The 14,876-nt window shown below is 37.6% G+C and overlaps 1 protein-coding gene across 1 annotated transcript in view; it reads left to right on the top strand.

Annotated features, from left to right (window-relative positions):
* The window catches only part of LOC311077606 (uncharacterized protein), a 280,579-nt gene that overhangs the window by 108,838 nt on the left and 156,865 nt on the right, over positions 1-14,876 (top strand). The window lies entirely within an intron of this gene.

The following is a 14,876-nucleotide window of genomic DNA, read 5'->3' as shown; positions in this document are numbered from 1 at the left end:
CATTATTGGACTTTGCGGACTGGCTTGAGTACGAGCTACAAGTTCAGGATGACCACACTGACTATACCAGTCAGTCTAGAGTTTCGACAGTGCCGAGGAGGGAGCTGAGGAGAGACTCTAGGCACCCCTGCAAACCCACTACCATCCTCCTTGGTACAGAGAAACCAAAGGCCAGCTCAGCATCACCAGTTTATCCACCCAAACCAACTGCTGCTAAGAGAGAAGGGGTGAATGTTTGCTGTCCATACTGCGACAACAACAGACATTTCCTGAATGGCTGCGAGAACTTTAAGTTACTCAACAAACAGCAGAAGGTGAATTGGATTAAAGGCCAAAATAGATGCTGGCGCTGTGGGCGTGGTCATCATGCTGCCAATTGCACACTGAAAGCCCTTTGTCCATCTTGTAACAGAAAGCACTTGCTGGCCTTACATTATGTAAATGGCCAGAGCAGAGCCACAGAAGAATTGGTTCCAGCCAGTGCAGTATTGTATGTGGATCGTCCAACCTGTGACAATAAAATTCTGCTAAAGGTGGCTAAAGTTCTGCTCCAAAATGGCAACAAATCAATGGAGGCATATGCAATTCTCGATGATGGGTCAGAGCGGACCATCATCTTACATGAAGCTGTGCAGGAGTTGAATCTGAAGAGACAGCCAGAGGACTTGGTTATCCGTACAGTCAGGCAAGATACACAGACCATTCATGGGGTGGCTGTGACCTTCACTGTGTCTTCAGTGGCTAACCCTCGTAATGCTGCGTTCACACCAAACGCGAATATGCATCTGGCGCGAGTGATTTTAATGTTAAGTCAATGGTAAGACGCGTTTACACGCGTCTGGAGGTCTTGCGGCGCGAATGAGGCGTTTAGCGCGGCGCGGTAGACGCGAATTCGCCTCATTTGCGCGTCTAGCTCGCGCGAATGACGCGAATTGAGCGTCTGGCGCGTTAAGCTCGAATTGTGATTTTTGTGCATCACGCGTTTGACGCGAATTCGCGTCTGCCGCCCGAGTTGAAAAATCTGAACTTCTGCGTCAATTCGCGCCGCGTTAACCAATCAGGAGCCTGCCTGCTTGCTGCTGTTACGTGGTGAACTGACAGTTTAATGTTATTTTATGTTTGGCCTCAATAAATTATTTTGTAATATGACTAAAATGCACAACAAAGCAAATCTTTCACATAAAAACTCGATTTCAATATGAGAGATAGCCTACTCATTTGTATTGAATGCTATTTATTCCATATCTATTCTAGATTAGCCTATACTGTATGAAACTTTATTAATCTAATGTAAAGACACCAAACACAATTAAGTGTATAAAAACTTTTTAAAAAAAAATCACAGGACAGGTTTCACTTTTGGAGGCTGCCTCCATTTATTATCAAAACAAAAATAAATGACAGATTAGGTGCGGGAGAGGGTGAACCTCGCGCCGGGCTTTACAGTGCGGGCTCGTCAGGCAGCGACCACTTGAGGCCGAGGCTTAATACGGCCTACGCTGTCCTCGTCAGCGTCCGTTAGGTCCACCAAACCTACCTCCTGGAGCAAATTGTGAAACTCCTGAAACCCTCCGGAGGTTTTGGTGGACCCGAGTACAGCGACGATGTCCCCTACGCAGCTGTTTCTGCTCTTCAGATCATATAAGAGCGGTGACTCTCTCGATTAATGCTATTGCTAATGCTCGATAAACATCTAAAAAAGATGGCCGCCAACAGCTTTCGAAACTTTCGCCCCCGGACTTCGCCTTTGGTGACGCGCGTAAATTTCGCTTCAAACTTTTGATTTTACGCGCGTCAGTTTCACTCTTTACGCGCGAATGCACACAAAGTGGTCACGCGTATAACTAGACACGGCAGGCACGAATTTTGACGCAGATTCGCGTTTGGTGTGAACGCAGCAGTAGGCTTTCAGGATACAGAGCGCATTTACAGCCAGCAGCCTGGGTTTAACAGAGCATACACATCCCGTCAATGTACTACAGAAGAAGTACAAGCACCTTGCAGCCCTGCCACTATAGCACCTTCACAAAGTGAAACCAGAAGTTCTTATTGGTTCTGACTGCCCTCATCTCATCACACCCATAGAACCAATCAGACTGGGTCCACCTGGTGGCCCTGCTGCTGTGAGAGCACGCCTAGGATGGACATTACAGGGCCAAGCACAATAATTAACCAGCAGTCTTTCCCCACAGCAATGTCTTTTCACCAGCTTACAGCCCAGTAACGACCTTTATGCGAATGTGGAGAAACTGTGGAAAATGGACATTCTTCCATATCGAAATGAAAAGGTACTGACAAGGTCTAGACCAGACAAAGAGTCCATCCAACTTCTCCAGGACAAAACCGTGAGAGTGGATGTTAACAGAATCCAGCGCTATGCAACCCCTCTTCTACATGCCAAAGGAATGCCAAGTCTACATGCACCCAAAGAAGCTGTCCTGCCACAATTAAGGGGAATAGAGAATCGTCTGAACAAGAATCCGGAACAAGCAGCGGCCTACCAAGAGGAGATAGTCAGGTTACAGCAAGCTGGCTACATCACGAAACTCACTCCTAAGCAGGTGGACTGTTCCAAAGAGAGCTGGTACATTCCACATCATTTGGTGGAGCATAATGGGAAGAAAAGGGTTGTCTTCAACTGTTTGTTTGCTTACCAAGGCCACAACCTGAACGAGTACTTACTCCCTGGTCCAACACTCAGTCCTTCTCTTCTGTCAGTTCTTCTGCGATTCCGAGAACATTCCATTGCCATTAGTAGTGACATTCGTGGGATGTTCCACCAGGTACGCCTTTTGCCGGAGGACAAACCACTACTGAGATTCATTTGGAGAAATCTTCAAAGAGACAGGGCACCAGAAGTGTATGAATGGCAAGTACTTCCATTCGGAACAACGTGCAGTCCTTGCTGCGCAACGTACGCGTTACAGAAGCACGTTCTGGATCACAGTGAGTCTGAAGACACACAGTTCTCAGTAGAGAAATCATTTTATGTTTATTTGTTTATTTGTTTATTAAAAAGGATCCCCATTAGCTGACGCCGAGACGACAGCTACTCTTCCTGGGGTCCAAACAATACATACAAAACCCAATAATTACAATCACAATTACTCCCAAATATATCATATATAAATACACATAAAAGAACAAGAAAAAGTAACAATACAAAAAGTACTGATTAAAATAATAATAAAATAATGAAAAACAACATAGCACATGATACAACCTCACTCAACCAATCCAGACGATATTATGATGTTGAAAACAAATACAGTCTTAGTCTTTTTTTAAAACCAGTTTTTCCCTTGATTTCACGAACCCCAACTGGAAGATTGTTCCAAAACACAATTGACCTATAAAACACGGTCCTCTTCATAGAATCAGATTTAGGTAGGGATAAAGAAATCTGTCGACTATTCGCCCCTCTTGTGTAATGTGAATGCATATCTGAATAATAAATTATATTATCATAAAGAAATTTAGGAGTCCGAGTGTTAATAATTCTATGAAAGTATACTAACATATTAACAGATAGTCTATGCTTGACCATCAGCCAAGCAAGACGTTCATGCATCTCTGCAACACTAGTTCTCGAAGAACAACCAAGAACCAGTCTTGCAGCCTTGTTTTGAGCCACTTATATATTTTTTTTAAATGACTGCTTGATGCAGCAGACCATACAACAGAACAGTAATCCAAATGACACAAAACCAATGTACAAACAACACGACTAAACAGCTGTGAATTTAGAAACTGTGCACATTTACGCATTACTGCAACAGCTCTACCCATTTTAGCAACAACTTTGTTGATGTGATCAGACCATGACAATGTGCAATCAAGCCAAAGTCCAAGAAGCTTCACCTTTTTTACTTGCTGTACATTTTGACCATTTACTTGTATATTAATTTTAGGATTATCAGATAATCTATACTTAGAACCAAATATTATACTCCTAGTTTTTGAAATATTTAGAACAAGTTTATTTGTTTTGATCCAGTTATACAATTTGCTAATCTCACAAGACAGAACCTGATTAAGCTCTGAACATGTAGGGGTTGCATAATAAAGAGTAGAATCATCAGCAATCATAGTCAATGTAGCCTTACTGAGTATATACGGCATATCATTTGTAAAAATTGAAAATAACAAAGGTCCGAGGCAACTTCCTTGAGGAACACCACAATCCAGGGACTTGCTACAAGATAATGCACCATTAAAATAAACTCTTTGCGACCTCTCCGACAAATAGCTCTTAAACCACTTGATTGCTGAGGAAGTAAAACCATAACTAATAAATTTGGAAATCAAAATTTCATGGTCGATCACATCGAAGGCAGCACTGAAGTCTAGTAGTAGTGTACCCACTAGCATTGAGTTATTAATTGATGTTAGCCAGCTATCCGACATTTGTGTCATTGCAGTGCAGGTGGAATGACCATACCTATAAGCATGCTGAAACATCGTAGTCAAATCATTGTTAGAAAAGTAATCTTGCACCTGCTCAAATACAATCTTTTCCAATAATTTACTTAGAATAGGCAAAATGCTAATAGGCCTACTATTTGGACCACAGAAAGTTGATTTTGTGTCTTTGGGTAAAGGAATTATCTACCCTCCTTCCAAAGTTTTGGACACACACCACTAATCAGACATCTGTTGAAAATGTGACAGATTGGTTTAGAAATATGTCCAGCTGATAATTTCAACAGCCGACTATCCAAGTTGCCTGTACCAGCAGACCCACCAACAGTCAAAGATCTCAGCAACATTTCCACCTGCACAACATTAACCTGATGAAATTCAAAACTACACAGTTTATCTTTCATAATACACCTTTCTATTAGCTCATTGGAGTTGGAATCAACAGTGTATTTCATTGTCTCTCTAAAGTTAGAAACCTTATTAACAAAATAATCATTAAAATAATTTGCAATCTGTATTGGCTTAGTCAAATAAACTCCATTCAATTCAACAAAAGAAGTACAAGTAGATTTTTTCCCCATGATTTCATTGAGTACATTCCACATTCTCTTACTATCTTTACCACTATCATCAATTCTCTTCTGAAAATATTTTTTCTTTTTCACTCTGTTTTTCACTCACCTTGGTCACCTGATTCCTTAAAGTACAATAAAATTTTCTGTCCTCAAGAGAGTCAGAAAGAACCGCAACCTTTTTAGCCTCTTCCCTTTGAGCCATTAAGCTCCTTAAATCAGTATCAACCCAAGGAGCACTTTTGGCTTTAACTGTAAATTTCTTTAACGGGGCATGATTGTTAACAACTCTCATAAAACAATCCATAAATAAATTAAGAGATGCATCCACATCATCAATGTCACTTATCAAATTCCATTTAATATTATCCAATTCATTTAGAAAACTCTCCTCATTAAATACCCTATAAGATCTTTTCATAATAATTTTAGGACAGGCTCTAGGTAGCTTAGTTCTCCTGGAGACAGCAATACAGTTGTGATCACTAAAGCCAACTGTTACAGAAACGGGTGTTGAGCACATATCAGGATTATTAGTGTAAATGTGATCAATACATTTTGATGTTAAAGATCCTGTATTGTTACTAGAAATTATTGTTGGTTGATCCATTAATTGAGATAAACCACAAGTGTCTGTCATAGTTTTAAGCTTATTCTTCAGAGGACAAATATCAGATACCCAATCAATATTTAGATCGCCCAGCCAGTATAGCTCTCTGTTTTCCTCAGTCACCTTGTCTAGCATATTACATAAACCATTTACATACTCTATCCTGGCACTAGGTGGCCTATAACAACAGCCAAGAATAATCGGTTTTAAATGTGGAAGTTGTACCTTCCTTGTACCACCTTACTTTGATTTATATCCCGTATATAAATGGCCACACCACCTCCAAACCTGTTTCGATCATTTCTATAAATTGAAAACCCCCCTATATCAACATCTGAATTGTCTATGAAGTGATCCAGATGAGTTTCAGAAATCATAAGTATGTCTATTTTGTTTAATTGCAAAAATAAAGACAGGTCTTGAATTTTGTTCCTTAGACTACATATATTAATATGTGCAAGGATTAAACCTTTAGGTAGTTTATTTATACTGGTCATCTTAGTTGAAGGTAAATAAGTCCTATATTATAATCTAGTTGAATATCTTGTACCCTAAGTTATTTTATCATCATCAAGTAGGCTACATACATATAAGTCCTGCACACAGACACACATCCCAGATAGCATGTAACCATTGAAACAATGTTGAGTCAGTGTTGATGCGTCAACGCTGATTACATTGAAATAACGTTAGAAAGTGATGTTGCTTTAACATCACTCTTGCACCCTCAGTTAATATTGAAATAATGTTCAGATTTCAACCACAAATTAATAGTGTTAATATTGCTTCAACATTACAAAGTGATGTTGTTTCAACGTCACTTTTGCACCCTCGGTTAATATTGAAATAATATTCAGATTTCAACCACAAATCAATGGTGTTAATATTGCTTCAACATTACAAAGTGATGTTGTTTCAACGTCACTTTTGCACCCTCAGTTAATGGTGAAGCAATGTTGAGATTTCAACCACAAATCAACGGTAATAGTATTGATTCAACATTACAAAGTGATATTTTATCAACATCACTTTTGCACCCTCAGTTAATGTTGAAACTGTTGAACAAAAAATCAATAGTAATGCTACTGAATCAACATTACACTATGATTGATTCTACATCACCGATGCTGAATCAATACTGAAATTAACAAAAATAATCAATGGTAATACTGAATCAACATTACACTATGATGTTGAATCTACATCACTGCTGTTGAATTAACACTGAAATTAACTAAAATAAATCGATGGTAATATTGTTGAATCAACGTTACACTATGATGTTGAATCTACATCACTGCTGTTGAATCAACACTGAAATTAACTCAAATAAATCCATGGTAATATTGTTGAATCAACGTTACACTATGATGTTGAATCTATATCACTGCTGTTGAATTAACACTGAAATTAACAGAAATAATCTTTGGAAATATGGTTTGATCAATGTTACAATGTGATGTTGATTCTAAATACATTTTGTTGAAACACTGAAAATACAACTGAAAAGGAATGTCAACCAATGTTGCCATCTGATGTACTAAGTTCATGTTGAAACAACATTAATATTTCAAATACACTTCAATGATGCGTCAACAAATTCCTGACCATTTAAAAATTTGGCAAAAACTTTTTCAAATATAAATGACACCTTTCCAGCAGTTGAGTCAATTTATTTTATTCAATCAATCAATGACAAAAATATATTAAAAGATCATTCTTTAAAAAAGAAAGGGGGAGAAATGGGACAAAAGCATTTCAACCTTTACAAATAAAATTGGCTTCAGAAGTCTGATGTCATAACTACAGGTGGTCCAACGGTTCAGGTTTTTAAAAATCTGTCATACATCAGACTACTGCCTCTTTTCCTCTGGGTTCTCTGAAATCTGAAAAAGAAAGCATGATGTTACTCGAGAACAAGTCAATTCAGTTGCCACATTCAAGAAATTCAAGAATGTTAATATACTAAACACAATATGATTCACTTTTTTTTTTTTAAGTTGCAGAACACAAAATATTCTAACTATGATTAAAGTATCATTAAATTCTGATTATTTCATTTATTTTTCTAAAATCTACTAATGCTTCAATATCAAAAAAAAAAAAAAAAATTCACTATGGCAGGGGTGTCTGATTTTATCTCCAGCCCTAATTAAACACACCTGAGGCAGCTAATCAAGGTCATTAGGATCAATGGAAACTTCCAGGCAGGTGTTGGAGCTAAACTCTTCATGAAGAGGAACAAACACCTATGAGCTATAGCCATTAACTATATCTCAGTTCATTTTCTGTGAAACTACAGCATTCAAGTAACAAGTTTATCTTGTAGAATAAAAGAGCTTAGGTTTTTTCAATGAAAATTTTTTTAAAGGGATGGTTCAGCCCGAAATTAAAATTCTGTCATCATTTACTCAAGTTTACATCAAGTTGTTCCAAACCTGTATGAGTTTCTTTCTTCTGTTGAACGCAAAAGAAGATATTTTAAAGAATGTTGGTAACCAGAAAGTTGATGGTGGCCATTGATTTCCATAGTAGAAAATAAATACCATGGAAGTCAATGGCTACCACCAACTGTCTGGATGCCAACATTCTTCACTCTCTTCTTTTGTGTGCAGCAGAAGAAAGAAATTCATACAGGTTTGGAACAACTTGAGGGTGAGTAAATGATGACAGAATTTTCATTTCGGGCTGAACTATCCCTTTAAAGCTGCAGATTCACCTTATGTACACCTTAATCTCTTTAAATATCACAAAATAGCCATGTCAGTCACTTTCTAAACACAAGATGTTTTTTGTTATTGTGTTTCAGTGGAAACAAGCTAAACTGAATGGAAATCAATAACATTTCTCAAATTTAATACAGATTCAGGAATATGAATGATTACCTGATTAAGCAGTGATAAGGCACAGGATATCATCAAGTCCCAGGTCAGGTGATTATGCTGTCGACAACAACTCGGTGTATAATCAATGTCAGCATTATCAGGAGGGTGCTGCTGCTTTTTTTTTTTTATTGTCTGCATGCAAGCACTCTGCATGCAAGCACTGACGGATGCCAGACATGGGCTATGTTTGCAGTGCAACTTTCTTGCTCATGTCTCCTGCACTTCAAGAAATGTGTTAAATGACATTAGAACTTTATTCAGGAAATTCGTAATAAACTTTACTAAAGCAATGTGCATTTTTTAAGTGTGTAGATGCACCATTGTTTGAAACTGTGCTAGAGAAGTCATGTAAGTATGTCAGGTGCTTCAACAAACAAGACTTCTGTATAGGTTGCACCTATGTTTTCTCTCTAATGAGGAAGCGTTACACTACTGAGAAGTGCGCATGCAAAACCAAAATGGGCGTTTACCAATCAGTGGCCAATTTCAAACTACAATAAATGTTTTTCAACCATTTTTCAACAGACTTGCTAAACCACCCCACCCCTAAACCAAGCCCCCAGTGGATTAGAGCAAATCAGGTAAAGCGGTTGAAAATGGCCATTGTGGTTTGAAAACGCCCCACTGATAGAGAAACACCCACTATTGTTCTGCAGAGATACATGCCTGAATGATCTTGTGCTCATCAACTACAAATCACTGTTAGTTCAATGTCACTGTCTCCACCCATGTGTGCTGTTGGCTTTCATCAAAATTTCAATGCTGATCCAACACACTTTAAACACTGAAATGTCAATCTCAACCAAAATTATGGTTTGGATCAAAACTCAACATTGTACCATGCTATCTGTGCGATTTATTTCAACACTTTACTTACTTAAACTAATATATGTTAGTAGATTTAGTAACAATAAATAAAATGAAATGAAAAATAAAAAGCATGCTAAAAACAGAAATACATTATATGCATCATTATTTGAAACTCAGAGAGTTCATGCATGTCAAACACACAAGACTTCCGTATAGGACAGCTCTTGTGTTTTCTCTCTAATAAGGAAGCATCAATTAACTATGGAGAAGCCCACATGCAAAACCAAAATGGGCATATACCAATTAGTGCCAATTTTCAAACTACAATTGGTGTTTTTCAACCAAGACTTGCTAAAATCATGAGGGCCCACCCCTAAACCAAACCCCCAGTGTATTAGAGCAAATGAGGTAACACCATTGAAAGTGCCCATCATGAACTGAAATGCCCCACTGATTGGGAAACACCCAGTAGTGTTTTGCACAGATACATGCCTGCAAGATATTGTGCTCATAAACTAAGACTCACTGTTAGTTCAATGTCACTGTCTTCACCCATGTGTGCTGTTCCCTTTCATCAAAATTTCAATGCTGATCCAACACACTTTAAACATTGAAATTTTGATGTCAACCAAAATGATGGTTTGGATCAAAACTCAACATTGAACCAATGTTACCATGCTGTCTGAGATGCATGTACACAACATATATAAAATTGAGCTTTAAAGCTCATTAGGCCAATAACTGACTTTGTCCAGCCCTTGGGGTGATGATCAGTTTATCATACTTCAAACTCGCTTTATCACCTCTCTCTCTGGCAGCTTTCACCTTCGGCCACAAGTCTTTCCTCCTCAGTTGTACAGCTTCAGAGAAATCTTCGTTAATGTAGATCCTAGTGCCCTTTAATTTCTTGGCAGAAGAAAGAATCAGCTCTCTATCTTTAATGCGAAGAAGTTTGACAACAATTTTCCTTGGCCTTCCCCTCTCCTGAAACTGACCAAGTCTCTGGGCACGCTCAATGTCCATGTTTATTCCATCTAAGCCCAAGTTTTTTGAAAAAATTTCTCGCACCTTTTTCTCTGATTCACACCAATTCTCTCCTTTCTCGTCAGCAATGCCATCGATTAAAATATTTGTTCTCCTGCTCTAGTTTTCAATGTAGTCAAGCTTGTTGAACATTGCATACAATTCCTGCTTGGAAGTAGTGATGTTTGTCTCAAATGCCCTTATCTTTGCCTCAATTTCAGTGCATCCCATCTTCTCCTCTTCAAACTTTGTTTGGGTAAATTGAATTCCAAGCTGGTCTTCAGCTCCTGTACATCTCTGATAACACCATGCAATCTTTTGTTAGTTCCATCCATGATCAGCTGAATGAAATATTTGAAGTTATCTTGCTGCTGCAATAACATATCTTTATATATCCCTCTCTGCTGCTCCATTAACTGGGAGAGTACACTCATTGTGACAACAGCATCCTCCTCACAAGAAGATGTTTTAGCATTTTTAGGAGGCATAATGTGTCTTACCAGGATGTACCGGAAGTTGATGAAAGTTGCAAATGTTGATGGTGACAGATCTGTTTGTCAAGGTCCTAGTAGGCCCAAAAGCCCATCAACTTGGGCTACAGCACAAGCTCAGTGGATAGTGGAAATATTGTCCCCAATATTGAGACGCAATTTAAATAAAATGCAACTTGAGTCAATTAACCACTAAATTTGAGAATACCAAAAAGGATTCTTGTTCGATTCTAAGAGGCCAGGTTCTCAGAGAAAACTCCTGGCAGCCATCTTGAATCTGAGATATGTATGTTGACAACTGCCTTCAGAGCTTCACCTCAAGTGAGAGAGCGAAAGGTCTTGTACACTGTAAAAAAGAATACATTGATTTTATTGATATCTAATTAATAAAAATGAGGCAACAGATTACAAGCAATATTATTAATTAAATTTAACAAATTAGAATTGAGTAATAATTAATCAAATGAATTCCTTAAAAGTTAACCATTTAAAATGAGTAAAATTTACAAAATATTTTTTATTGCCAACATTGAAGACACCTGGTGTTAACAAGCAGAATCGCTGAAGGAGAAAACCATAATTAAAGTCACCATTGTGGAGATCAGTGTGTGTTTTAGTTGGGCTCTTGACCTTAAATTATTAACTTTAAGTTTTGTTTGGCTGCTGTACATGAGTTATAACAGCCAGATGAACAAAGAGAAAAGGTGATGTAATGGTGTTGGTTGTGTTTAACATAATCACTATTTCACAATCATTTGACCTGAATCACTGAACTCATATAGAATCCAATTTATGAGTTAGGTTTACTTTATTAATTACTTTATTAATTATAGCAGCACTGTCCTTGTACAGCATAATATTTTTAACTTTTACAATGTAAGGCAAATAATTTCTAAAAAGTTACTCTTACATAAAAAGGAGACACACAGACATCAATAATCAGCCTGTGAATCTCAACAATGGTGACATTTATAAAGCATGTTGCAGTGCATTCTGGGTTCCACCAATCAAAACTCATTCATGGCTCCCATCATGCATTGCTGCATGAATAAATAATGAGCTTATGTTCAGAGGCGATCTGTTCGTCACCATTGCTGAGATTCATACGCAAAATCTTGATGTGTGTTTGTGCCAAAAAAAAACAAAAAAAAAAACATACATATTTATTTATTTTTTATTATTGATTTTGATCATTTGGATTTCATTGAAAAGGCTAAAAATATTATACTGCTGTAATTAATAAAGTTAACTTAACTCATAAACTGGACTCTATATGAGGTTCAGTGATTCAGGTCTAATGATTGTGAAATAATGATTATGTTAAATCACAACCAACACCATCAGATCACCTTTTCTCTTTGTTCATCTGGCTGTTATAACTCATGTACAGCAGCCAAACAAAACTTAAAGTTAATAATTTAAGGTCAAGAGCCCAACTAAAACACACACTGATCTCCACAATGGTGACTTTAATTATGGTTTTCTCCTTCAGTGATTCTGCTTGTTAACATCAGGTGTCTTCAATGTTGGCAATAAAATATATTTTGTACATTTTACTCATTTTAAATGGTTAACTTTTAAGGAATTAATTTGATTAATTATTACTCAATTCTAATTTGTTAAATTTAATTAATAATATTGCTTGTAATCTGTTGCCTCATTTTTATTAATTAGATATTAATAAAATCAATGTATTCTTTTTTTACAGTGTAGACAGACTCCGCAGCCTCTTAAGTTCCAGAGGCTTTGACCTAAGACAGTGGGCGAGCAATGATCCATCAGTCATCAGCCATCTGCCAGCTGATGCTCAATCTCAGAGCAGCATCCAGTGGCTCAGCGAAGGTCATCAAGATGCACAAGAGTCAACTCTTGGGTTACACTGGAATTGCTCATCAGACACTCTCTCCTATAAGCAGCGGCAGACAGACCACCCACTTCCAACTATGCGGAGCATATACCATATCCTCGCTAGACAGTATGACCCCATAGGTTATATTGTGCCATTCACAACACGGGCCAAGGTGATCGTACAGCAGTTATGGGACAAGAAAAGAGAGTGGGATGTGCCTGAGAACCTGTTGAATTTGTGGAAAGCATGGGAGAGTGAGCTGGGTGGTTTACAGCACATTGTTTTGTCGAGGTCTTACTGCAGTAAAGAACTGGATCAGCCTACCAGCATGAGGCAGATCCACATTTTCTGTGATGCTTCAGAGCGAGCCTACGGTTCTGTGGCCTACTTACGAACTGAAAATCCTGAAGGTAGAGTGGAAGTTTCCTTTGTAACAGGTAGATCTCGGGTAGCACCGAAAAAGCAGCAAACCATTCCACGGCTGGAGTTATGTGCAGCACTCACAGGTGCACAACTCGCAAAAGTTCTGAAGACGGAGCTAACTTTGCCCATCCATAGTGTTACTCTGTGGTCTGACTCCACAACTGTCCTTTCCTGGTTGCTGTCACAATCATGTCGTTTTAAAGTTTCCGTAGGCACTAGAGTGGCAGAAATCCAAGAACTCACAGAATTTGATAACTGGAGGTACGTGCCATCAAAACAGAACCCTGCAGATGACATCACAAAGGGAAAACTGCTCTGTGACATAGGCCAGGGAAGCAGATGGAATAAGGGGCCAAAATTCCTCAGACAGACAATTGACCATTGGCCAGAGATGCCACCACTTACGACTATTGATCTGGACAGTGAACTGAGAAAGATGATTTTCATTGGTTTGTCAATCTCCACTCCACCTCCTCCTGATTCACATAAATACCATACACAGCAAAAACTCCAGTGTTAAATTAACACTCCTGGGAGTGTATATGAGTCCACACTCAAGAGTGTAAAGTGTTAAAATATGAGTGTTAAATTAACTCTCAAGAGTGTTAAAGTTAATGAGCTAATTAAGTGATTAATTTAGTGATGATTGAGCATTATTGAAGACACCTGATGTTAACAAGCAGAATCACTGAAGGAGAAAATCACAAATTGTAAGCCACCGTTATGGTGATGGGTGTTTGCTTTAGTTGGGCTCTAGACCATTATATTATTAACTTTAGATTTTGTTTGGCTGTTGTATCTTATAACTGCCAGATGAACAAAGAGAAAAAGTGATCTGATGGTGTTGTTTATATTATGACAATCATCATTTGAAATTGATCACTGAACTCATTAAGATCCTTATTTCTGACTTAGATTTATGTTGTTGATTACAGCATAACTGTGAATCTGCATAAATATCCAGAATTTTAGGTATAATACAAAGGATTTCTTAAAAGTTGTTTTGAAAAAAAAAAAAGAAATAAAAAAATCATTCTTTTAGGCACACACAGATGTCAAGATTCAGTCTATGCATCTCAACAATGGTGACGAGCAGAATATTCAATTAGGAAAAGTAAATTACATAGACAATTCAGATCATAATTTATTCATACCGCAATGCATGATGGGAGCCATTAATGAGTTGTGATGGTGGCAGCCACTGCAACATGCTTTATTATTGTCACCATTGTTGAGATTCACAGGCTGATTATTGATGTCTGTGTTTCTAAATAAATTCATTTGAAAGTCTTTTGATCAGAACAATGGTTATGAAATATTTTTGGATTATTTGAAAAATACAGAAAATCATGTGCTGTAGAATCACAGAGCTGCTGTAATTAACAAGTTAAGCAATCTCAATAAGTTTTGTTTTACTGATCACAACATGATTATGTCAAAACATAACCAACACCATCAGATCACATTGTCTCATTGTTCATCTGACTGTTATAAACCAATAACAGCAGACAAACAACAGTAAATATTGAAGTAAACATATAATGGTCTAGAGCCCAACTAAAGCAAACACCCATCACCTTAATGGTAACTTACAATTAGTGATTTCATCCTTCAGTGATTCTGCTTGTTAACATCAGGTGTCTTCAATAATGCTCAATCATCACTAAACTAATTACTTAATTATCTCATTAACTTTAACACTCTTGAGTGTTAATTTAACACTCATATTTTAACACTTTACACTTTTGAGTGTGGACTCATATACACTCCCAGGAGTGTTAATTTAACACT

Source organism: Abramis brama (assembly GCF_963993115.1).
Source record: "Abramis brama genome assembly, chromosome: 1".
Classification (NCBI taxonomy): Eukaryota; Metazoa; Chordata; class Actinopteri; order Cypriniformes; family Leuciscidae; genus Abramis; species Abramis brama.
The sequence above is the reverse complement of the archived record's forward strand: the minus strand, read 5'-3'. Positions and strand labels throughout refer to the sequence as shown.